General features: G+C 49.0%; 2 pseudogenes; both read right to left on the bottom strand.

Annotated features, from left to right (window-relative positions):
- Window positions 1-15,173: 15,173 nt before the first annotated feature.
- LOC142288343 (U2 spliceosomal RNA) lies at window positions 15,174-15,380 on the bottom strand (annotated as a pseudogene).
- Window positions 15,381-20,718: 5,338 nt separating this feature from the next.
- Window positions 20,719-20,925, bottom strand: LOC142288351 (U2 spliceosomal RNA; annotated as a pseudogene).
- Window positions 20,926-23,759: the final 2,834 nt, after the last annotated feature.

Here is a 23,759-nt window from a genome sequence, read left to right as displayed (position 1 = left end):
AATAGCCACAGATAGGATGCCACTAGGTACACTGAGTGTTTGCTAGTATAATGGCTTAGTTATAATGAGTTGGAGTGTGCAGAGGACAGGAGGGTACAGTGGCAGGATTGTGGTGCTCTGGGTAGAGGAATGGAAGCCTGCCTTTCTATTCCCTCCTAATGGTGAAATGCAGGGAGGAAATCCCTGACCTTGGCTACACAGATGCTGTTGCTGTTTGCAGGACCTGTCACCTATGGCTCTCTGACCCTGCCGGTTTGAGCCCTTAAAAGGACTGCTATAAAGTGCTCTCCCTATGCTGTCTAACGCTGTGTATGCAGCGCATACAGCTGTATCGGCTATAGGACTCAGGAGGACGGAGCTGCGACAGTGATGTCTGACACCAAAGACGCAGAAGGCAGATAATGGCGTCCGTGAAGAAAATGTCCGGTTTTATAATGCAGGGACATGTGACATGCAGATCCTATCACACATGCCGTTGCTTCTCTGGCTCAAAGTCAACTTAGCTGTGTGTGTGTCTGTGATTGGCTGACATGCTGGCCCGCCCCACAAGACGCGCGCACTTAGGGAAGGAAGACAAGAAAAAAAAAAAAAAAATGGCGATCGCCATTATAGAAACAGCAGTGATCTGAAGGCGCTGTTCACGCACACTATACACTGAAATGTGATAATAGTTTGATTCACAGAGTGACTTACACTATTACAGCAGAAACCAAGCTATGATTTAGCTGTTTTTTGGCTGCTAGAACCGTTCTCGAACGTTTCTAGAACTATCGAGCTTTTGCAAAAAGCTCGAGTTCTAGTTCGATCTAGAACATGCCCCAAAATCACTCGAGCCTAGAACTGGAGAACCACGAACCACGAACCGCGCTCAACTCTATCCAGGAGCTTTGGTTCCCTGAGTTTCCAATAGCAAATGTCTAGAAAAAACTCTGTCCATTGGCACAACTCAGCAAGAAAACGAGAAGACCGAGAAGATATATTTCATTTATCTTAATGCCACCTTATTAACAGCACTAAACCCTTCTATTATGTCCCTTAGCCTTTTGAGCTTATCCTCTGGTAAGCGGAAGACCATGCCTCTGGTATCGATCTCAGTGCCTAAAAACTGTATTATAGTAGCCAATCAGAATACAAAAGGATGCATAGGAAGCGTGACTTTATTTCAATATTTTAAAACAATCCAATAAAATGAAGAAAAGTCACTCATACAAGATCCACAGAAGTTGTATAATACATACATAAATCAAAACACTATAAGGCCTGTTTCACACGTCAGTGATTCTGGTACGTTTGTGCTTTTTTTTAAACATAACAGAATCACTGAGATACGCAGATCCATTATAATGAATGGGTCTGCTCACACATCAGTGATTTTTCACTGCACGTGTCTCCGTGCGGCGTACCCGCGTGTCCGTGATTGCTGCACGGAGACATGTCCATTTTTTTCTGGCATCACTGATAGGATGTCCATAAGGTGGCAGCAGAGCATAACAGAAAAAGGTGCCTATTGTGCACTGAAAAGACCCAATGTGATGCACCAGACATATAGAGCCCTAATGGATTCACAAATATAAGATATATCATGAATGACTACTGCATAATGAACGCTAGCATGAAAAAAGAAAGGAATCCATAAAAATAAATAATAAATGGTGCACATATGTTAGAGCCCCACCGAAGGACAAAAAAAGTCTGATGGAAATAGAGAGCATATAGGAACAATAAGAATGTGCAACAGAGAGGAAGGTGAGAATGCAGGATCAATCACTGCCTGTCAGATATTAATAATCAGGGAAATAACTCTGGAGCAGACGCACAAATTAGGGTCTTACCTGGTAAGGTAACAAATAATTAATAGTAGTTGCACTCACCTATTAAGGTTGTGCCAGTCACAACCCCTAAATGCACGTTACAAATGGCGACAGCCGCAGCCCCTAGTAGAAGAGCAATAACGTATAGGAGGAAAATCGGGTGCGTGCCGCGCTGTCACCAAAGGAAACTGATGTTAATTATTTCATCTCTTTATTCTTTTTTCCGGTCAATGTGTTTCAGAGATCACTGTCTCCTTCATCAGGGCAAAAAAAGAACAGTATGCAATCAAAGGAGGAAGAACCTCTATATATACACATATGGAGCTACGTCAGAGGACTGACTGCTGTATTTCAAATACTGCCGGGATGGTCAACTGTTACAATACCGGCCATAAAAGTTCTCAAGTGATATATTGAGAAACATTTATAAAATCACTGGGGTATAGTGTTTCAAATTTCATCAGCTTTTTGAGACAAAAATCAGAAAAAGAAGAAGAAGAAGGACAAAATGAAAAAAAGAAAAAAAAGAAGAAAAAAAAAACAAAAAGGGAGCATTGAGCTCCAGACCCTGTATTGAGTCTTAGAAGTGTAGTGACAAGTGCATCTGTCCACAACCCTGTAAGGGTGAACGGGATGACGGACAAGAAAAATTATGTTCGTGGCAAAAAATGGTGGTGTTGCTATATAAAATTGCATTAAGAATAAAGAAAGGAAAAATTTCTTTATAAAAGTAGTGAAGAAAAAAGTGGAAAAAAGGGGAGTGTAAGCCATTTTACTAATAAATAGTGATGAGCGAGCATGCTTGTTACTACTCGGTACTCGCACGAGTATCACTGTACTCGGTCTACTCGACGGGGACCGAGTAATCTCGCGATACTCGTGCTGTACTCGTGGTCTTCATCCCTGCATGTTGGCGCTCTTTTGAGAGCCAGCCCTCATGCAGGGATTGGCTGGCAGACCACTGCAATGCCACAGCCCTGTTAGTTGTGGAATTGCAGTGATTGGCCGGCCTGCACAGCGTGACCGAGCCTTTATACCGGCGGGCGCGCTGTGCTCTGCTCACAGCTATCCAGACAGTCAGTGCAGGGAGAGGGTCGCTGCTTCAGGGAAAGGTTTGCGGCCCTTTATAGCTATTTCCGTAGCAGGGCTGCAAACAGTGTGACCAAAAGTCCTTCTCAGGACTATTCTAGTTGTATACAGGCAGGCAGGGTATAGCCAGGTCGGAGTACAGTAGCAGAGTCCTTCTCAGGACTATTGTTGCTGTATACAGGCAGGGTATAGCCAGGTTGGAATACAGGCTAGTGACCAAAAGAGTCCTTGTCAGGACTATTGTAGCAGTATACAGGCAGGCAGGCAGGCAGGCAGGGTATATAGCCATTCCTAGTGGTGACCGTATACCAGCCTTCATCATATCTGGGGCTGGTGTACACAGTCTAAAACAGTCCTGATAGTGTCAGATAGTGTCATTAATTTTTGCTCCTAAAACCTGTGTTAGGTTCTTAGTGCGTCCGTGCTTGCATTTAAAAACCGCACGTGTGTGCCTGTCGGTGGCAGCGTACAGGTGCACTTGTGTGCGTTTTTACCAAACTATTATATAACGCACAAGTGTAGTGTATAATACACGTCAGTCAGCAGTGGCTGATAGTGTCAGAGTTCTCGTCATTAATTTTTGCTCCTAAAACCTGTTAGGTTCTTAGTGCGTCCGTGCTTGCATTTAAAAACCGCACGTGTGTGCCTGTCGGTGGCAGCGTACAGGTGCACAATTTGCACAAACTTTGATATAACGCCCAAGTCTAGTGAATACACGTCAGCACAGCATTGCAAAATGCGCAAGGGCGTTGGCAAGGAACAAGGAAGTGGACGTGATGGTGGTGCAGGCAGAGGCCGAGGTCGTGGGCAAGCTCTAATTTTGCCACAACAAAGGGCCACATCTAGTCGCTCGCACGTCCTGTCCCAAATTCTTGGGGACCGCAGCAGTACACCGCTCTTGAACCAAGACCAGTGTCAACAGGTTGTTAGTTGGATAGCGGATAATGCTTCCAGTCAGATTGGCACCACCACAAACACTCTGTCTTCCACACGGTCAAGTGTCAGTAGCCGTGATACTGCACCGCACATTTCAGAACCTGATCCTCCTTCCTACCACAAGGCTGAGTACACGTCCTCGGACATTAATGATCCCACACTTGGACACTCGGAAGAGCTGTTCACGTTTCCATTCGCACATTCTGGCCTCTCGCCAGCTCATGTTGAAGTGGGTCATGAGGAGATCGTATGTACAGATGGCCAAATATTTGAGCAGCCACGTTCTCACGAAGTTGGCAACGTGTCTCAACAAGGGGTGGACGATGTCAGGAAGTCAGGAGGAGGAGCAGGGTGCGGAAGAGGAAGACGACGTGGTGGATGATCCAGTAACTGACCCAACCTGGCAGGAGGATATGCAGAGCGAGGACAGCAGTGCACAGGGGGAGGGAGGCGTAGCATCCCAACAGGCAGTAAGAAGCAGGGTGGTGGCTCCAGGCAGAAGTCAGGCAACCGTTCCCCGGAACAACAACACGACACAAGGTGCCTGTACAAATGTTAGGTCTTCCCGAGTCTGGCAGTTTTTTAAGTTGGATCCAGATGATTCTAAAAAGGCCATTTGCAACACCTGCCGTGCCAGCATCAGCAGGGGTACCAAAACTAGCAGCCTGACCACCACCAGCATGATCAGGCACATGTCAGCCAAGCACCCGACTTTGTGGGAAGTACAACAGAGTCGAGGAGCAGTGCTTGCTAATGTCACTGCTACGTCTTAGCTGGTTGTGCATGCGAGCCAATCCCCTGTCCATGCTGCCTGCGAACAAGCCTCCTCCGGTCCTGCACCTGCAGTTGCCTACTCAGAAATAACACCATCATCAAGCACGTCCTTGTCCCAGCGCAGCGTTCAGTTATCCATTCAGCAAACCTTTGAACGCAGGCGCAAATACACTGCCAACACCCCACATGCCACAGTTCTAAATGCTAACATTTCGCGACTGCTTGCGCTGGAAATGTTGCCTTTTAGGCTGGTGGAGACAGAAGCATTCCGCGACCTGATGGCGGCAGCTGTCCCACGTTACTCGGTCCCCAGCCGCCACTATTTCTCCTGGTGTGCCGTCCCCGCGTTGCATAACCACGTGTCACAAAACATCACACGTGCCCTGAACAACGCTGTTTCACCCAAAGTCCACCTAACCACAGACACGTGGACAAGTGCTTGTGGGCAAGGCCGCTACATCTCGTTGACGGCACACTGGGTTAATATTGTGGAAGCTGGGACCCAGTCTGAGCGAGGGACGGAACACGTCCTTCCCACACCAAGGTTTGCAGGCCCTACCTCAGTCAGTGTTTCACCCACACTCTACAGCTCCGGAATGTCATGCTCTTCAGCCTCCTCCTCCTCCTGCGCATCCTCATCCACTGTACCCTCCACACCAGTCCCAAGCTGGAAGCACTGCAGCACTGCCTCGGCGAAGCGGCAACAGGCTGTGCTGAAGCTAATCTGCATAGGTGACAAACCCCACAATGCAGAAGAGCTGTGGACAGCTCTGAAACAGCAGGCAGATCACTGGCTCACACCTCTGAACCTAAAGCCAGGAAAGGTCGTGTGTGACAATGGCCGGAACCTGGTGGCGGCTTTGAGGCGAGGCCAGCTGACACATGTTCCATGCGTGGCCCATGTGCTCAACCTCGTGGTTCAGCGGTTTCTAAAGTCATACCCAGAGCTGTCTGATCTGCTGGTAAAAGTTCGCCGCCTGTCTGCACATTTTCGAAAGTCACCTACTGCTTCAGCCGGCCTTGCCGGCTTTCAGCGCAGTTTGCATCTTCCGGCTCACAGACTGGTGTGTGATGTCCCCACGCGTTGGAATTCAACTCTGCACATGTTGGTCAGGATATGTGAGCAGAAGAGGGCAGTTGTTGAGTACCTGCATCACCTAAGCCGTCGGGAAATGGGTCAAACTCCACACATAACACCTGAGGAGTGGAGATGGATGTCCGACCTATGTACCATCCTCCAAAACTTTGAGGACTCCACCAAGATGGTGAGTGGTGATGACGCCATTATTAGCATCACCATACCGCTACTCTGCCTTCTAAAACGGTCTCTGCTCAAAACCAAACATGATGCATTGCAGGCGGAGCGCGATGAGTTGCAGCAAGAAACAGTAGTGGGTGTGGGTGATAACTCACAGCCCAGCCTCGTCTCATCACAACGTGCAGTGGAGGACTATGACGAGGAGGAGGATGAAGACATGGAGCAAATCTCCGGCCAAATTGAGGATATGACATGCACACCAGTCATATCCTCGGTTCAGCGTGGCTGGCCAGAGGACAGGGTAGATGAGGAGGAGGAGGAGGAGGAGGAGGAGGACAGCATGTTCAGTCAACGTGTTGGTCAGGCTACTGAAGTCCTGGCTGTTAAGAGTCTGGCGCACATGGCTGACTTTATGGTAAGCTGCCTGTCTCGTGACCCTCGCGTTAAGAACATCTTGGCCGACAATCATTACTGGTTGGTAACACTGTTAGACCCACGCTACAAGGAGAACTTTATGTCTCTTATTCCCGAGGCGGAGAGGTCAACCAAAATGCAGCAGTTCCGGAAGGCCATAGTCACGGAAGTAGGCAAAGCATTCCCCTCACAAAACGCTAGCGGCATAGGTCAGGAATCAGTGGACAACCAAGGTGTACAGCCGAGAGAGGCACAAGTCCAATCCGCCAGAGGTAGGGGAACAGTCTTTAAGATGTGGGACAGTTTTCTCAGCCCCTCACGTACCACAGCCCCTGAGGTGCGGGGTAGTGCCACAAGAAATCCTAAGTTTGCCCAGATGCTCAAGGAGAACCTTGCAGATCGAACAACTGTACTCCGACATTCCTCTGTGCCTTACAATTATTGGGTATCCAAGGTGGACACGTGGCATGAATTGGCTCTCTACGCCTTGGAAGTCCTGGCCTGCCCTGCCGCTAGCGTTTTGTCAGAGCGTGTTTTTAGTGCCGCAGGTGGAATCATTACAGATAAACGCACCCGCCTGTCAACTGAAAATGCTGACAGGCTGACTCTGATCAAGATGAACAAGGGTTGGATTGGGCCAGACTTCACCACACCACCAGCAAATGAGAGCGGAATTTAAAGTTTGTAACGGGAATTTGCCATGTACCTCCAGTCACCCATGGGTACACACTTCTGGACTTTGGATAATCGCTGGACTGCTCCTCCTTCTCCTCATGTGCCACCATGATGACCGTTACAAGAGTTAGGCCTTTGTTTCAGGTATACCCCCAGTGGTAAATTTTTTCGCCCATTCTTTGCAGAATGGACATTACAACGACAGGAGACCCGCTCCTTTGCAATGGGAACAATGTTTTGAGGCCCTCATGCACGTCTCTATGCAGGGACAACGTGGAGCCTCCCAATTTTTGGCTGCCCTGCCAAAGGGCTATACTATAATACACCCACTTCCTGACAATGGACACTTAATGTTTTGAGGCCCTCATGCACGTCTCTATCCAGGGACAACGTGGAGCCTCCCAATTTTTGGCTGCCCTGCCAAAGGGCTATACTACAAAAGACCCACTTCCTGACAATGGACACTTAATGTTTTGAGGCCCTCATGCACGTCTCTATCCAGGGACAACGTGGAGCCTCCCAATTTTTGGCTGCCCTGCCTAAGGGCTATACTATAATACACCCACTTCCTGACAATGGACACTTAATGTTTTGAGGCCCTCATGCACGTCTCTATCCAGGGACAACGTGGAGCCTCCCAATTTTTGGCTGCCCTGCCAAAGGGCTATACTACAAAAGACCCACTTCCTGACAATGGACACTTAATGTTTTGAGGCCCTCATGCACGTCTCTATCCAGGGACAACGTGGAGCCTCCCAATTTTTGGCTGCCCTGCCTAAGGGCTATACTATAATACACCCACTTCCTGACAATGGACACTTAATGTTTTGAGGCCCTCATGCACGTCTCTATCCAGGGACAACGTGGAGCCTCCCAATTTTTGGCTGCCCTGCCAAAGGGCTATACTATAATACACCCACTTCCTGACAATGGACACTTAATGTTTTGAGGCCCTCATGCACGTCTCTATCCAGGGACAACGTGGAGCCTCCCAATTTTTGGCTGCCCTGCCAAAGGGCTATACTACAAAAGACCCACTTCCTTCCAATGGGCACTTCAGGTTTACAGGCCCTCATGCACGTCTCTATCCAGGGACAACGTGGAGCCTCCCAATTTTTGGCTGCCCTGCCTAAGGGCTATACTATAATACACCCACTTCCTGACAATGGACACTTAATGTTTTGAGGCCCTCATGCATGTCTCTATCCAGGGACAACGTGGAGCCTCCCAATTATTGGCTGCCCTGCCAAAGGGCTATACTACAAAAGACCCACTTCCTTCCAATGGGCACTTCAGGTTTACAGGCCCTCATGCACGTCTCTATCCAGGGACAACGTGGAGCCTCCCAATTTTTGGCTGCCCTGCCAAAGGGCTATACTACAAAAGACCCACTTCCTTCCAATGGGCACTTCAGGTTTACAGGCCCTCATGCACGTCTCTATCCAGGGACAACGTGGAGCCTCCCAATTTTTGGCTGCCCTGCCTAAGGGCTATACTATAATACACCCACTTCCTGACACTGGACACTTCAGGTTTATAGGCCATCATGCACGTCTGTATGCAGGGGCATTGGTGAACCTCACAATTTTGGACTGCCCTGGCAAAGGAAAATACTACAAAGACTCAGTTCCTCAAAATGGGCACATTAGACTCAGAGGCCTTTATGTACGTCTCTTCTCAGGGACATCGGAGTGCCACACAATGTTTTACGTAAAATCTTTCATGTATTGATCTCAAAAAGTAACATACATTAGCTCTATCTCACTATTGGGTATGTGCCCTTAACATTTCCGCTATGAAAAATCATTTTGGTGTCATTTTGGAAGGTTTTCTGGTGAGTCCGTAAAAATGGCATAAAACGCGGACAAAATTATTCACAGCTGTGACTTTTGAGTGATAAATGCTTCAAGGGGTCTTCCCCATGCTGTTGCCATGTCATTTGAGCACTCTTCGGAGACTTTTGTGCCATTTTTAGGGTTTCTACATGCTGCCGGTGGTCATTTCACAAAAATACTCGGGTCTCCCATAGGATAACATTGGGCTCGGTGCTCGGGCCGAGTACACGAGTATCTTGGGAGGCTCGGCCCGAGCTTCGAGCACCCGAGCTTTTTAGTACTCGCTCATCACTACTAATAAACCTAAAAAATAAAAATAAATTGAATAAAAATCATGAATGTTGTGTTATAACAGGAAATTCGGTGTAAGAATGAATATCCGGGATGAGAGTTCAGCGAATGAGTTATAGAAATTGTTACAAAAAGGAGTGTGTACGGTTTATGCGTAAATTTTCAGAATGCGTACATGAAAATTATATGTATGTGAGAATGTCCCCTATGCTTTGTAAAAAGTTATTTATGAAAATGTAAATAAAATATATAAAAATGCCTAATTATTTATAATTTATGAGAAAGATATATATGTATGGAAGAATGTTATAAGGTGTCCAAGAACCATAAAGAAAAAGGGTGCATATATAATGTTAGAGGTCTAGAGTTCCACCAGGCTATATCACCCCTAAAGAAATAGAAAGAAGACCTTACTACCTGTGTACCCCAAAAAAAGCTATATTTCTTAGCCAGGATTATGGTGGAGATATGCACAAGTGAAATAAGAATATAAAGTAATACAATAAGATTATAAAACCAATATGTGTGCATTCATGCACCACCCGGTACGCTACCCTTGCCAAATTGCTCACTCTAGATCCCCACACGATCCATGAAGCCGTTCCCCCGGTCACACCGTCTGCTGCCGGTTCCCACTCATCCCTGGGGGAGTTAGGCGAGTGGTATCGAGAGCTACATGTCGGCACTGATGATACCCCCATACACCACAAGGAAGGGGTATACCGGGTGGTACAGGAGTATGAGCGGGTTTTTAGCAAGCACCCTCTAGATTTTGGGCAGATTAAAGGGGTTCAACACCACATCCCTACCGGTACACACTCCCCTATTAAAGAGAGATACAGGCCTATTCCCCCTGCGCACTACCAATGCGCCAAAGACATGTTGAGGAACATGAAGGAGGCAGGGGTTATTAGGGACAGCTGTAGTCCCTGGGCCGCTCCGTTGGTGCTGGTTAAGAAGAAGGATGGCACCATGCGGATGTGTGTGGATTACCGGAAGATTAACCAGATAACGCATAAGGATGCTTACCCTCTGCCCCGCATCAAAGAGTCCCTGGCCTCGCTGAGAACCGCTAACTACTTCTCCACCCTTGACCTCACCAGCGGGTACTGGCAGGTGGCCGTGGCACCGGAAGACCGAGAGAAGACTGCCTATGGGACCGTTTTGCTGTACTTGGATGATGTGATTGTGTACTCACAGACGTATGAAGCCCACCTGGAGCACCTAGCCGAGGTGTTCGCGTCCCTTGCCAAGTATGGGATGAAGTTGAAGCCCTCAAAGTGTCATCTGCTGAAACCCAGAGTGCAGTACCTAGGACATGTGGTTGGTGCGGAAGGTGTCGCCCCCAACCCCGAGAAGATCACCGCCATCCAAGACTGGCCGAGACCGACCACAGTGAGGGAAGTGAGGCAGTTTCTGGGCCTGGTGGGATATTACCGTCGCTTCATTAAGGGGTACACAAAGATGGCTGCCCCCATGCAAGACCTCCTCGTAGGACAGACCAAGGGTGGTAGATCCCTAGTAGCCCCATTGGTGTGGGAAGAAAAGCATGAGGAATCCTTCCGCCAGCTGAGAACAGCCCTGACCGGAGAGGAAATCCTAGCGTACCCTGACTACAGCCGCCCATTCATCCTCTACACCGACGCCAGCAATGTGGGCTTGGGGGCTGTTCTATCCCAGGTCCAAGACAGAAGGGAAAAGGTAATAGCTTATGCTAGCCGAAAACTCCGACCGACTGAGAGGAACCCTGAGAACTACATCTCCTTCAAGCTTGAGCTCTTGGCACTGGTGTGGGCTATCACCGAGCGGTTCCGCCATTACCTGGCAGCAGCCAAGTTCACCGCGTACACAGACAATAACCTGCTGACCCATCTAGATACGGCCAAGCTGGGCGCGTTGGAGCAGCGGTGGGTGACCAGGTTAGCCAACTACGATTTCACCATCAAGTACCGGGCCGGCCGTACCAACGTCAATGCCAATGCACTCTCCCGGATGCCCCACCTGTCGGAAGAGGGGCCAGAGGATGATGACCTCGAAGAGATCGAGTTGCCTGCATTTCACCGGCCATTCACTGAGAAGGTGCACGTCTACCAACAACGGGTGAACCTGGATCCGCTGCCCCGACAGGACTGGCAGGAAGCTCAGGACCAGGCACCTGCTGTCCGCCTGGTCAAGACTCTAGTGGAACAGGGTTCTGCTGGGATAGACCCTGCTGCCCCTGCCGAAGCCCAACGTCTGTGGCAAGAACGGACCCGGCTATACCTACACCAGGGGAAGTTGTATCGCGAGCTGATTAATCCAAAGACTCACGAGAAGATCCGCCAGCTGGTGATTTCCCAGGCTAACGTGCCCACCGTCCTGCAAGCATACCATGATGGTGCAGTGCACTTCGGGTGGAAGAAGCTAGAGATGTTGTTAAGAGAGCGGTTCTATTGGAGTGGAATGCGGGAATCTGTGGAGGCCTGGTGCCGAGAATGTGGCCCTTGCGCATTGAGAAGGAAGGACGAGGCCAGCCAGAAGGCACCCCTACACCCGATCATTACACACCAACCGCTGGAGCTGGTTGCCCTTGACCATGTAAAGCTCACCCCCAGCCGAAGTGGGTACACCTACGCTCTGACCATCGTAGACCACTACTCGAGGTTCCTGGTGGTTGTCCCAGTTAAGGACTTAACCGGCCGCACCGCTGCTAAGGCTTTCCAGGCTTATTTCTGTTGACCGCATTGGTACCCGGAGAGGGTGCTTACCGACCAGGGCCCGGCCTTTGAAGCAGAGGTATTCCAGGAATTCTGCCAGTTGTACGGCTGCAAGAAAATCCGGACCACGCCTTACCACGCCCAAACCAATGGCATTTGTGAAAAGATGAACCACTTGGTCCTGGGCCTCCTCAAGACGTTACCACTGGAAGAGCGGAACCTGTGGCTGGAGAAGCTACCTGACCTGGTCGATATGTACAACAACATCCCTTCCAGCTCTACGAAATGCACTCCAGCATACCTGATGAGAGCTCGTCCCGGCCGGCTACCAGTGGATCTGGAAATGGGCTTGGAAGCTTCAGAAGCACTCCTGTCGACAGCTGAATGGGACACTCGGCGGAGGACACAGTACCGACAGGTCCAGGAGTATGTTGAAAAGAACTTGTGCCGGAGTCGGGGACAAGAGGAGCAGTGCTTCAACAAGAAGGCGCCTGCCGGTTCCTTCCAACCTGGGGATGTAGTGCTGAAGCGGAAAAGAAGGGCCCACAAGCTGGATGATCAATGGGAAAAAACCCCGTATCTAGTCCAGCCCACAGGATGGGAGAATGGGAAGGCCTACCAGATCAGCTGTGACCAGGGGGGGACTTTGGCCACGGTTTCCCGAGACCACCTGAAGAAGTGCCCACCAGCATTGAGAGTAGCGGATGAGGCTCCAGTTCCCAGTCCAGTGGAGAAGGAAAAAGAGGTAATCCACACCATGATGGGTGATTTTCCAGCAGACTGGCCTACACAGAACGGTGCGGTGATCCTTCCAGTGATACTGTTCCCACAACCCGTGGATGAAGAAATGATGGAAACGGTTAACCGCGAGCCAGTGCCCAGGGATGTACCTGTACCCAGCTCCCCTACGCCTCCGCCTGCCCCACATGATAGCAGGGAGGAGGAACTGACTGTTCCCTCTGCCCCACTGCCTGTCACCACTGACACCGGACCCCGAAGGTCCACTCGCCCCAACCTAGGTAGACCCCCACTTAGGTACAGGGAAACTACTCTTTAAAAGGGGGGGGCTTTATGTGTTGAGTGTACCAGTTTGAAAGTTTTAAATGATAAGTAAAGATGATCAACCAAAGAAGTTTACCTGATTGAACCGTGATTAAACCGGCCGTTGCCGGCAACTGTTGTCCCCGTAGGGACTGTGCAACCATTGCGTAAGGAACTGCTTACGGACAAGCCCGAGAACTTGCAGGGCAACCACAAACTTAGTGCAATGTAAATAAAAATGTTTGTTGGCTTGACACCGTTACCGCCTCCGGAGAGGCTGATTTGGGAGGATGGGCCTGGAGGAAAGGGATGGCCTAGGCCCGCCACTACCGTAACCGGTGGCGATCCTCCGGGGGTTCAGGGGTCCCCTTGGACGTGGGCCCCCTGAAAGACACAGAACCCGCTCGGGCAACTTGGTGCTGGACTGGGGTCAAGGGGTGCTGCCCGCTTCTTAGGGGCAGCATCAGGGCCAGGTTGTTTGGGTGGGAGAAGAGCGGAAGCTGTACCGTTGTAAAATGTTTATGATGCTTTTACATGTTTTACCGTTTTATTCTTTTTCAGTTGTGAAAATAAAACCGGTGATGGACGGGCAGCCCGCGGACGGTCTGCATTTTACTATAGGGGAATGTGGCGCCCTGGACAAGCCAGGTCGTCACAGGTACTACACCAACACACTCTACACTCCGGCTAGGCACACCGAAGCTAAACACAAATCCTAGTTGCCTTCCTCCAGGGGCTGATGTCCACACCAGGGGGTGGGCCAGGCGGTTGATCCCACCCACCGAGGAGTTCACAGTCCTGGAGGCGGGAAAAGGAGTCAGATTAGAGATCAGTTTTGGAGTTAGAGAAGTGAAGAGGAGAGGAGACTGACCGTGTCCGGGTGTGTGGCCCGGGCACTCAGCAAGGTTGGCAGACGGTGGTGACCTTCTGCAGGAGAGGCTGATTGGAGTGAACCGTACGGACCGGGGATGGGCGGTGGCCCGCCGGTACCAGATCGGGGAGTGAAGAGAAGCCAGCACCATCCGGCAGGGCCTACGGACCCCGACCAGGCTAGGAGTCGCCGTAAAACCGGTCAAATCCGTTAGCGACAGGAACCTCCAGGGTTTCCCAGCAGTCAAGACCCGATTGAAGGCAACAGCTCACACCGTAGAGGGAAGCACAGTCACCGCCAAGGCTACAGTTCCCAGGGCCAGAGCCTGCGGGCAAAAGGGGCTCCCTCAGCATCCATCCAAGCTGGGGAGCGGGTTACCGGTGGGAAGCCCGCTAGATTTTGGGGGAATAAAAGGGGTCCAACACCACATCCCCACAGGTGCACACCCACCCATCAAAGAGAGCTATAAGCCAATACCACCTTCACATTGCCAGTGTACCAAGGACATGTTGAGCAACATGAAGGCGGCTGGGGTTATCCGTGACAGTTGTAGCCTTTGGGCAGCTCTGTTGATCCTGTTAAAAAAGAAGGACGGCACCACTCCCCGTATTGAGGAATCGCTAGCTGCATTGAGAACTGCAAATTATTTTTCTACCCTTGATCTCACTAGTCACTATTGGCAAGTGTCCGTTGCTGAGGCAGACCGGGAGAAGACCGCCTTCGCCACCCCTATGGGTCTCTGCGAGTTCAAAAGCATGCCCTTCGAGCTGTGCAATGCGCCAGGAACCTTCCAGAGGCTGATGGAATGCTGCTTGGGACAAGATTTTAGGGTGTATAAAAAGGGAGATTAGATCCCGTGATCCCAACGTATTGTTACACCTCTATAAATCACTTGTAAGGCTACATCTGGAATATGGGAACCAGTTTTGGGCTCCACATTTTAATAAGGACATTCAGAAGTTAGAGTCAGTTCAAAGGTGGGCAACTAGACTACTACAAGGAATGGAAGGCCTCCCATATGATGACAAGTTGAAAAAGTTATTAAGTGATTATTGGCTGCAATGGGGCTTTCTGGCTGGTGCCAGCCTCTCTTCTTAGCACACAGGAACCACAATCCCTACACCATGCTTCAATGGATTCTCTCATCCCAGCCCAGTAAAACTACATATTTTACACAGTCATAAGCAGCCAAAAGGGATCTATTCTATTCAATTGCAAATGATCTAGATAAGACTGAGAATAAGATACTGCACGGGACATAGCAGAGTTGGTCAAGTTGAGTGGAGATGAGTTTGCTATTTGGCACAGCTTTTTGCATCAATAAAGCAAGTAAAAGGTGTGAAAGATAAAAAAAAGGGTGAAAGTGTGAAAAGTGAATTGGCCAAATTGAGGTGCATATAAAGTTTTTGCTTTCTTTCAATTCACTAATGGGGCTCATTTGAATCAGGTGAATTGAGTTCTGCTTTTGGAAACTTGGTTAAGAAGGGGTGCACCGGTCCTGGAGGTACTGCAATACCAGGTCAATGCGTGCAGTGGACAGAGCAAGATTTTTTCCATCTCCTTGTTCTAAAAATCCATTTAATATATGGTCCCCAGAGAGGGGACGTATCAGATATTAAACTGATAAGAACAGATTTAATTTTTTTTTTTTTCTGTTTATCAGTAGGACTTCAAAATAACAAAGGTGATCGCCTCCCGTTGCCTGGGAACCGTCCAGGCACAAGAGGGCTATGTGTCACCAGAAGGCGCACACACTTCCTCAAGGCCGGCAGACGTGCAATCCCAGGCACCTTCCAGTACCGACCAAGGTAGCGTCCTCCGAAACTACACTTGATCTTAGCCAAAAGGCCGAGAAGCTATAACCCGAATTGGTTACGGCCTTGAGTGGCACCCTGGCCTATACCGGACACATCTTAGGGAGAGGGAGACAAACCCACGCCTACAGAAGACATTTTGTCACCCAAGCCAACCCTTGAAAAGGCTGTTTTGCAGAGCAAAAACAAGAAGAATGGTGCTTTTTGCAGCCGCCGCCCACTGCAATGAATCTGAATAACTCCTCCTTTTGGACACAAGCACCTCCCCTCCCCCTTGCAGTCTTTCCAATTCATGATACAAAAAGACGGACGGACAGGACAGGACAGGACAGGCTGCCTGACTTTCCGTCACTGCCACCCTTTGCCATCCTTGCCCGTAGAAAGCCCTTTCATCATCCCCAAACCCTAATCTTTTCCCTTCTCTTCCCAGATGCGTCTCACTCCCTTTCATTAGGAAGTGAGCGCAGCCTTTTCTCCGTTCTGCACATGCGCGACGTTAAACACAAATGCGCAGGCGTGCGTTCCATTACCCTCACTGCATTCCACTCCCATACAGGAAGTGGGCGCAGCTATTACTACGGTCGCACATAAAAGAACCCACGGCCACCACTGCACATAGCTGACTCCACCACAGGACACCCACTTCTACACCAACGCAGGTAAGACAGGATCGGCACCTCTATGCTCCCGTTACAATCAGGCTCAGTCACCATGTGATAACGCTCTCAACTCTTTAGTTGCAGGCTCCCCTTGCTTCACCTCCACTGGCTGTGCTGCCATTTCCTCTCCCACCTGGAAGGTATACTTTATTCCACTATTTTCCTGTTTCTCTCTTCCCCCTTTTCCCATAACCTACTTTTATCTGCATTTGTGGGGTATCTATATGCTATTTACATCATAGTTTTATTCATTAATATGGAAGGGAAGAGTGCCCATGAGAGTGTTGAACTGCGGAGAGCAAGAGATTAAGCTGCTCCGATTTGCCACCATTGATAAGCTGTTCTCAGTAGATACACATGCTATCCAAACAGCAGCATCCACCATTGCTTCAGCCCACCCATTCAGTGACAGCTCACCAAGTCAGCCAGAGGAGTGGTGTAAGGAATTACACGTAGGCACTGACTCCACACCTTCACATCACAAGAAGGGGGTCTACAGGCTAGTGCAAGAATACGAGCAAGTCTTCAGCAAACATCCGCTAGACTTTTGAAGAATAAAAGGGGTCAAACACTACATCCCCACAAGTGCACACCCACCCATCAAAGAGAGATATAAGCCAAAACTACCTGCACATTACCAGTGTACCAAGGACATGTTGAGCAACATGAAGGAGGCTGGGGTTATCCGTGACAGTTGTAGCCTCTGGGCAGCTCCGTTGGTCCTGTTAAAGAAGAAGGACAGCACCACTCCCCTGTATTGAGGAATAGCTAGTTGCATTGAGAACTGCAAATTATTTTTCTACCCTTGATCTCACTAGTCGCTATTGGCAAGTGTCCGTTGCTGAGGCAGACCGGGAGAAGACCGCCTTTGCCACCCCGATGGGTCTCTGCGAGTTCAAAAGCATGCCCTTCGAGCTGTGCAATTTGCCAGGAACCTTCCAGAGGCTGATGGAATGCTGCTTGGGACACCGAAACTTTGAAACGGTACTGCTATACCTTTATGATGTTATTGTTTATTCTAAAGCAAACAAGATTTTAGGGTGTATAAAAAGGGAGATTAGATCCGGTGATCCCAACGTATTGTTACCCCTCTATAAATCACTTGTAAGGCCACATCTGGAATATGGGGTAAAGTCCTGAGCAGGTTGATAACCATTGGTTTGAGCATGGTAGGGTGTAGTGCGCATCTTCCTGCATCGGTAAAAGCTGCAGAAGTCCTTGAAGATTTCCGCTTCAAAGGCTGTGCCTTGATCTGTGAGGACTCTCTCTGAGTAGCCATGAGGTCTGCATAAGTGTGCTTGGAAGACCTTCGCTGCAGTATGGGCCATTAGATCTTTGACTTGTACCACAACCATAAATCTCGAGTAGTTGTCTACCATCGTAAGTGCATACGTGAGCTCGCCTCGATATTCTGCAACAAAACTCCCTTTTTCGATTTCAGTTTCAGCAAACACTCCTCTTCCTGTAGAAAATATTTATCATTACCTAAGACAGTCATTCTAATGCATGACAATATTAAGGCAATTTAGTTAAAACTTGTTTTAACTCACCTTTAAGGGGATTGATGTATTTCATGGTCAATCCAGGTTTGTCAGTGATGGCACTGACATAATGTATGGCGTCTTTTTCGGGCGTTATCCTTTGCCTTTTCATTGTGAAAATCCAGTTGCCTATATCAAAGCAAATTCTACTACTTGTAAAGTATGCAGAAAATGAAATGTATGGGAAAAAACCCCGTATCTAGTCCAGCCCACAGGATGGGAGAATGGGAAGGCCTACCAGATCAGCTGTGACCAGGGGGGGACTTTGGCCACGGTTTCCCGAGACCACCTGAAGAAGTGCCCACCAGCATTGAGAGTAGCGGATGAGGCTCCAGTTCCCAGTCCAGTGGAGAAGGAAAAAGAGGTAATCCACACCATGATGGGTGATTTTCCAGCAGACTGGCCTACACAGAACGGTGCGGTGATCCTTCCAGTGATACTGTTCCCACAGCCCGTGGATGAAGAAATGATGGAAACGGTTAACCGCGAGCCAGTGCCCAGGGATGTACCTGTACCCAGCTCCCCTACGCCTCCGCCTGCCCCACATGATAGCAGGGAGGAGGAACTGACTGTTCCCTCTGCCCCACTGCCTGTCACCACTGACACCGGACCCCGAAGGTCCACTCGCCCCAACCTAGGTAGACCCCCACTTAGGTACAGGGAAACTACTCTTTAAAAGGGGGGGGCTTTATGTGTTGAGTGTACCAGTTTGAAAGTTTTAAATGATAAGTAAAGATGATCAACCAAAGAAGTTTACCTGATTGAACCGTGATTAAACCGGCCGTTGCCGGCAACTGTTGTCCCCGTAGGGACTGTGCAACCATTGCGTAAGGAACTGCTTACGGACAAGCCCGAGAACTTGCAGGGCAACCACAAACTTAGTGCAATGTAAATAAAAATGTTTGTTGGCTTGACACCGTTACCGCCTCCGGAGAGGCTGATTTGGGAGGATGGGCCTGGAGGAAAGGGATGGCCTAGGCCCGCCACTACCGTAACCGGTGGCGATCCTCCGGGGGTTCAGGGGTCCCCTTGGACGTGGGCCCCCTGAAAGACACAGAACCCGCTCGGGCAACTTGGTGCTGGACTGGGGTCAAGGGGTGCTGCCCGCTTCTTAGGGGCAGCATCAGGGCCAGGTTGTTTGGGTGGGAGAAGAGCGGAAGCTGTACCGTTGTAAAATGTTTATGATGCTTTTACATGTTTTACCGTTTTATTCTTTTTCAGTTGTGAAAATAAAACCGGTGATGGACGGGCAGCCCGCGGACGGTCTGCATTTTACTATAGGGGAATGTGGCGCCCTGGACAAGCCAGGTCGTCACACGTACTACACCAACACACTCTACACTCCGGCTAGGCACACCGAAGCTAAACACAAATCCTAGTTGCCTTCCTCCAGGGGCTGATGTCCACACCAGGGGGTGGGCCAGGCGGTTGATCCCACCCACCGAGGAGTTCACAGTCCTGGAGGCGGGAAAAGGAGTCAGATTAGAGATCAGTTTTGGAGTTAGAGAAGTGAAGAGGAGAGGAGACTGACCGTGTCCGGGTGTGTGGCCCGGGCACTCAGCAAGGTTGGCAGACGGTGGTGACTTTCTGCAGGAGAGGCTGATTGGAGTGAACCGTACGGACCGGGGATGGGCGGTGGCCCGCCGGTACCAGATCGGGGAGTGAAGAGAAGCCAGCACCATCCGGCAGGGCCTACGGACCCCGACCAGGCTAGGAGTCGCCGTAAAACCGGTCAAATCCGTTAGCGACAGGAACCTCCAGGGTTTCCCAGCAGTCAAGACCCGATTGAAGGCAACAGCTCACACCGTAGAGGGAAGCACAGTCACCACCAAGGCTACAGTTCCCAGGGCCAGAGCCTGCGGGCAAAAGGGGCTCCCTCAGCATCCATCCAAGCTGGGGAGCGGGTTACCGGTGGGAAGCCCGCTAGATTTTGGGGGAATAAAAGGGGTCCAACACCACATCCCCACAGGTGCACACCCACCCATCAAAGAGAGCTATAAGCCAATACCACTTTCACATTGCCAGTGTACCAAGGACATGTTGAGCAACATGAAGGCGGCTGGGGTTATCCGTGACAGTTGTAGCCTTTGGGCAGCTCTGTTGATCCTGTTAAAAAAGAAGGACGGCACCACTCCCCGTATTGAGGAATCGCTAGCTGCATTGAGAACTGCAAATTATTTTTCTACCCTTGATCTCACTAGTCACTATTGGCAAGTGTCCGTTGCTGAGGCAGACCGGGAGAAGACCGCCTTCGCCACCCCTATGGGTCTCTGCGAGTTCAAAAGCATGCCCTTCGAGCTGTGCAATGCGCCAGGAACCTTCCAGAGGCTGATGGAATGCTGCTTGGGACAAGATTTTAGGGTGTATAAAAAGGGAGATTAGATCCCGTGATCCCAACGTATTGTTACACCTCTATAAATCACTTGTAAGGCTACATCTGGAATATGGGAACCAGTTTTGGGCTCCACATTTTAATAAGGACATTCAGAAGTTAGAGTCAGTTCAAAGGTGGGCAACTAGACTACTACAAGGAATGGAAGGCCTCCCATATGATGACAAGTTGAAAAAGTTATTAAGTGATTATTGGCTGCAATGGGGCTTTCTGGCTAGTGCCAGCCTCTCTTCTTAGCACACAGGAACCACAATCCCTACACCATGCTTCAATGGATTCTCTCATCCCAGCCCAGTAAAACTACATATTTTACACAGTCATAAGCAGCCAAAAGGGATCTATTCTATTCAATTGCAAATGATCTAGATAAGACTGAGAATAAGATACTGCACGGGACATAGCAGAGTTGGTCAAGTTGAGTGGAGATGAGTTTGCTATTTGGCACAGCTTTTTGCATCAATAAAGCAAGTAAAAGGTGTGAAAGATAAAAAAAAGGGTGAAAGTGTGAAAAGTGAATTGGCCAAATTGAGGTGCATAGAAAGTTTTTGCTTTCTTTCAATTCACTAATGGGGCTCATTTGAATCAGGTGAATTGAGTTCTGCTTTTGGAAACTGGGTTAAGAAGGGGTGCACCGGTCCTGGAGGTACTGCAATACCAGGTCAATGCGTGCAGTGGACAGAGCAAGATTTTTTCCATCTCCTTGTTCTAAAAATCCATTTAATATATGGTCCCCAGAGAGGGGACGTATCAGATATTAAACTGATAAGAACAGATTTAATTTTTTTTTTTTTCTGTTTATCAGTAGGACTTCAAAATAACAAAGGTGATCGCCTCCCGTTGCCTGGGAACCGTCCAGGCACAAGAGGGCTATGTGTCACCAGAAGGCGCACACACTTCCTCAAGGCCGGCAGACGTGCAATCCCAGGCACCTTCCAGTACCGACCAAGGTAGCGTCCTCCGAAACTACACTTGATCTTAGCCAAAAGGCCGAGAAGCTATAACCCGAATTGGTTACGGCCTTGAGTGGCACCCTGGCCTATACCGGACACATCTTAGGGAGAGGGAGACAAACCCACGCCTACAGAAGACATTTTGTCACCCAAGCCAACCCTTGAAAAGGCTGTTTTGCAGAGCAAAAACAAGAAGAATGGTGCTTTTTGCAGCCGCCGCCCACTGCAATGAATCTGAATAACTCCTCCTTTTGGACACAAGCACCTCCCCTCCCCCTTGCAGTCTTTCCAATTCATGATACAAAAAGACGGACGGACAGGACAGGACAGGACAGGCTGCCTGACTTTCCGTCACTGCCACCCTTTGCCATCCTTGCCCGTAGAAAGCCCTTTCATCATCCCCAAACCCTAATCTTTTCCCTTCTCTTCCCAGATGCGTCTCACTCCCTTTCATTAGGAAGTGAGCGCAGCCTTTTCTCCGTTCTGCACATGCGCGACGTTAAACACAAATGCGCAGGCGTGCGTTCCATTACCCTCACTGCATTCCACTCCCATACAGGAAGTGGGCGCAGCTATTACTACGGTCGCACATAAAAGAACCCACGGCCACCACTGCACATAGCTGACTCCACCACAGGACACCCACTTCTACACCAACGCAGGTAAGACCGGATCGGCACCTCTATGCTCCCGTTACAATCAGGCTCAGTCACCATGTGATAACGCTCTCAACTCTTTAGTTGCAGGCTCCCCTTGCTTCACCTCCACTGGCTGTGCTGCCATTTCCTCTCCCACCTGGAAGGTATACTTTATTCCACTATTTTCCTGTTTCTCTCTTCCCCCTTTTCCCATAACCTACTTTTATCTGCATTTGTGGGGTATCTATATGCTATTTACATCATAGTTTTATTCATTAATATGGAAGGGAAGAGTGCCCATGAGAGTGTTGAACTGCGGAGAGCAAGAGATTAAGCTGCTCCGATTTGCCACCATTGATAAGCTGTTCTCAGTAGATACACATGCTATCCAAACAGCAGCATCCACCATTGCTTCAGCCCACCCATTCAGTGACAGCTCACCAAGTCAGCCAGAGGAGTGGTGTAAGGAATTACACGTAGGCACTGACTCCACACCTTCACATCACAAGAAGGGGGTCTACAGGCTAGTGCAAGAATACGAGCAAGTCTTCAGCAAACATCCGCTAGACTTTTGAAGAATAAAAGGGGTCAAACACTACATCCCCACAAGTGCACACCCACCCATCAAAGAGAGATATAAGCCAAAACTACCTGCACATTACCAGTGTACCAAGGACATGTTGAGCAACATGAAGGAGGCTGGGGTTATCCGTGACAGTTGTAGCCTCTGGGCAGCTCCGTTGGTCCTGTTAAAGAAGAAGGACAGCACCACTCCCCTGTATTGAGGAATAGCTAGTTGCATTGAGAACTGCAAATTATTTTTCTACCCTTGATCTCACTAGTCGCTATTGGCAAGTGTCCGTTGCTGAGGCAGACCGGGAGAAGACCGCCTTTGCCACCCCGATGGGTCTCTGCGAGTTCAAAAGCATGCCCTTCGAGCTGTGCAATTTGCCAGGAACCTTCCAGAGGCTGATGGAATGCTGCTTGGGACACCGAAACTTTGAAACGGTACTGCTATACCTTTATGATGTTATTGTTTATTCTAAAGCAAACAAGATTTTAGGGTGTATAAAAAGGGAGATTAGATCCGGTGATCCCAACGTATTGTTACCCCTCTATAAATCACTTGTAAGGCCACATCTGGAATATGGGGTAAAGTCCTGAGCAGGTTGATAACCATTGGTTTGAGCATGGTAGGGTGTAGTGCGCATCTTCCTGCATCGGTAAAAGCTGCAGAAGTCCTTGAAGATTTCCGCTTCAAAGGCTGTGCCTTGATCTGTGAGGACTCTCTCTGAGTAGCCATGAGGTCTGCATAAGTGTGCTTGGAAGACCTTCGCTGCAGTATGGGCCATTAGATCTTTGACTTGTACCACAACCATAAATCTCGAGTAGTTGTCTACCATCGTAAGTGCATACGTGAGCTCGCCTCGATATTCTGCAACAAAACTCCCTTTTTCGATTTCAGTTTCAGCAAACACTCCTCTTCCTGTAGAAAATATTTATCATTACCTAAGACAGTCATTCTAATGCATGACAATATTAAGGCAATTTAGTTAAAACTTGTTTTAACTCACCTTTAAGGGGATTGATGTATTTCATGGTCAATCCAGGTTTGTCAGTGATGGCACTGATATAATGTATGGCGTCTTTTTCGGGCGTTATCCTTTGCCTTTTCATTGTGAAAATCCAGTTGCCTATATCAAAGCAAATTCTACTACTTGTAAAGTATGCAGAAAATGAAATGTAGAACATATAACATCAACTGCTTAGGAACGCATCATAGGTTAGTACTTAAAAGGATATTGTCATGTTCTAGTCATAATGCAAGCTGGACATTTTTCATGTTACCCTGTAATCGCCGGCCTGTTCTAATGCTCACAAGCCAAGATATAGGCTCAGCTGCTAAGGCTTCCCTCTGCCTTCTGAATGAAACTTGAATATGTCTGGGTCACTGTGTATATAGCAGGTGCTCAGAAAAAATAAGAGTCAATTCAATAGAAATAGCTCTGGCACACTATAGTGATCAATAACGTAAGAAAAGAACTCTTGGAATGCTGAAAATTCTTTATTTGTG

This window comes from Anomaloglossus baeobatrachus, unplaced genomic scaffold (genome assembly GCF_048569485.1).
Source record: "Anomaloglossus baeobatrachus isolate aAnoBae1 unplaced genomic scaffold, aAnoBae1.hap1 Scaffold_82, whole genome shotgun sequence".
NCBI lineage: Eukaryota > Metazoa > Chordata > Amphibia > Anura > Aromobatidae > Anomaloglossus > Anomaloglossus baeobatrachus.
The sequence above is the reverse complement of the archived record's forward strand: the minus strand, read 5'-3'. Positions and strand labels throughout refer to the sequence as shown.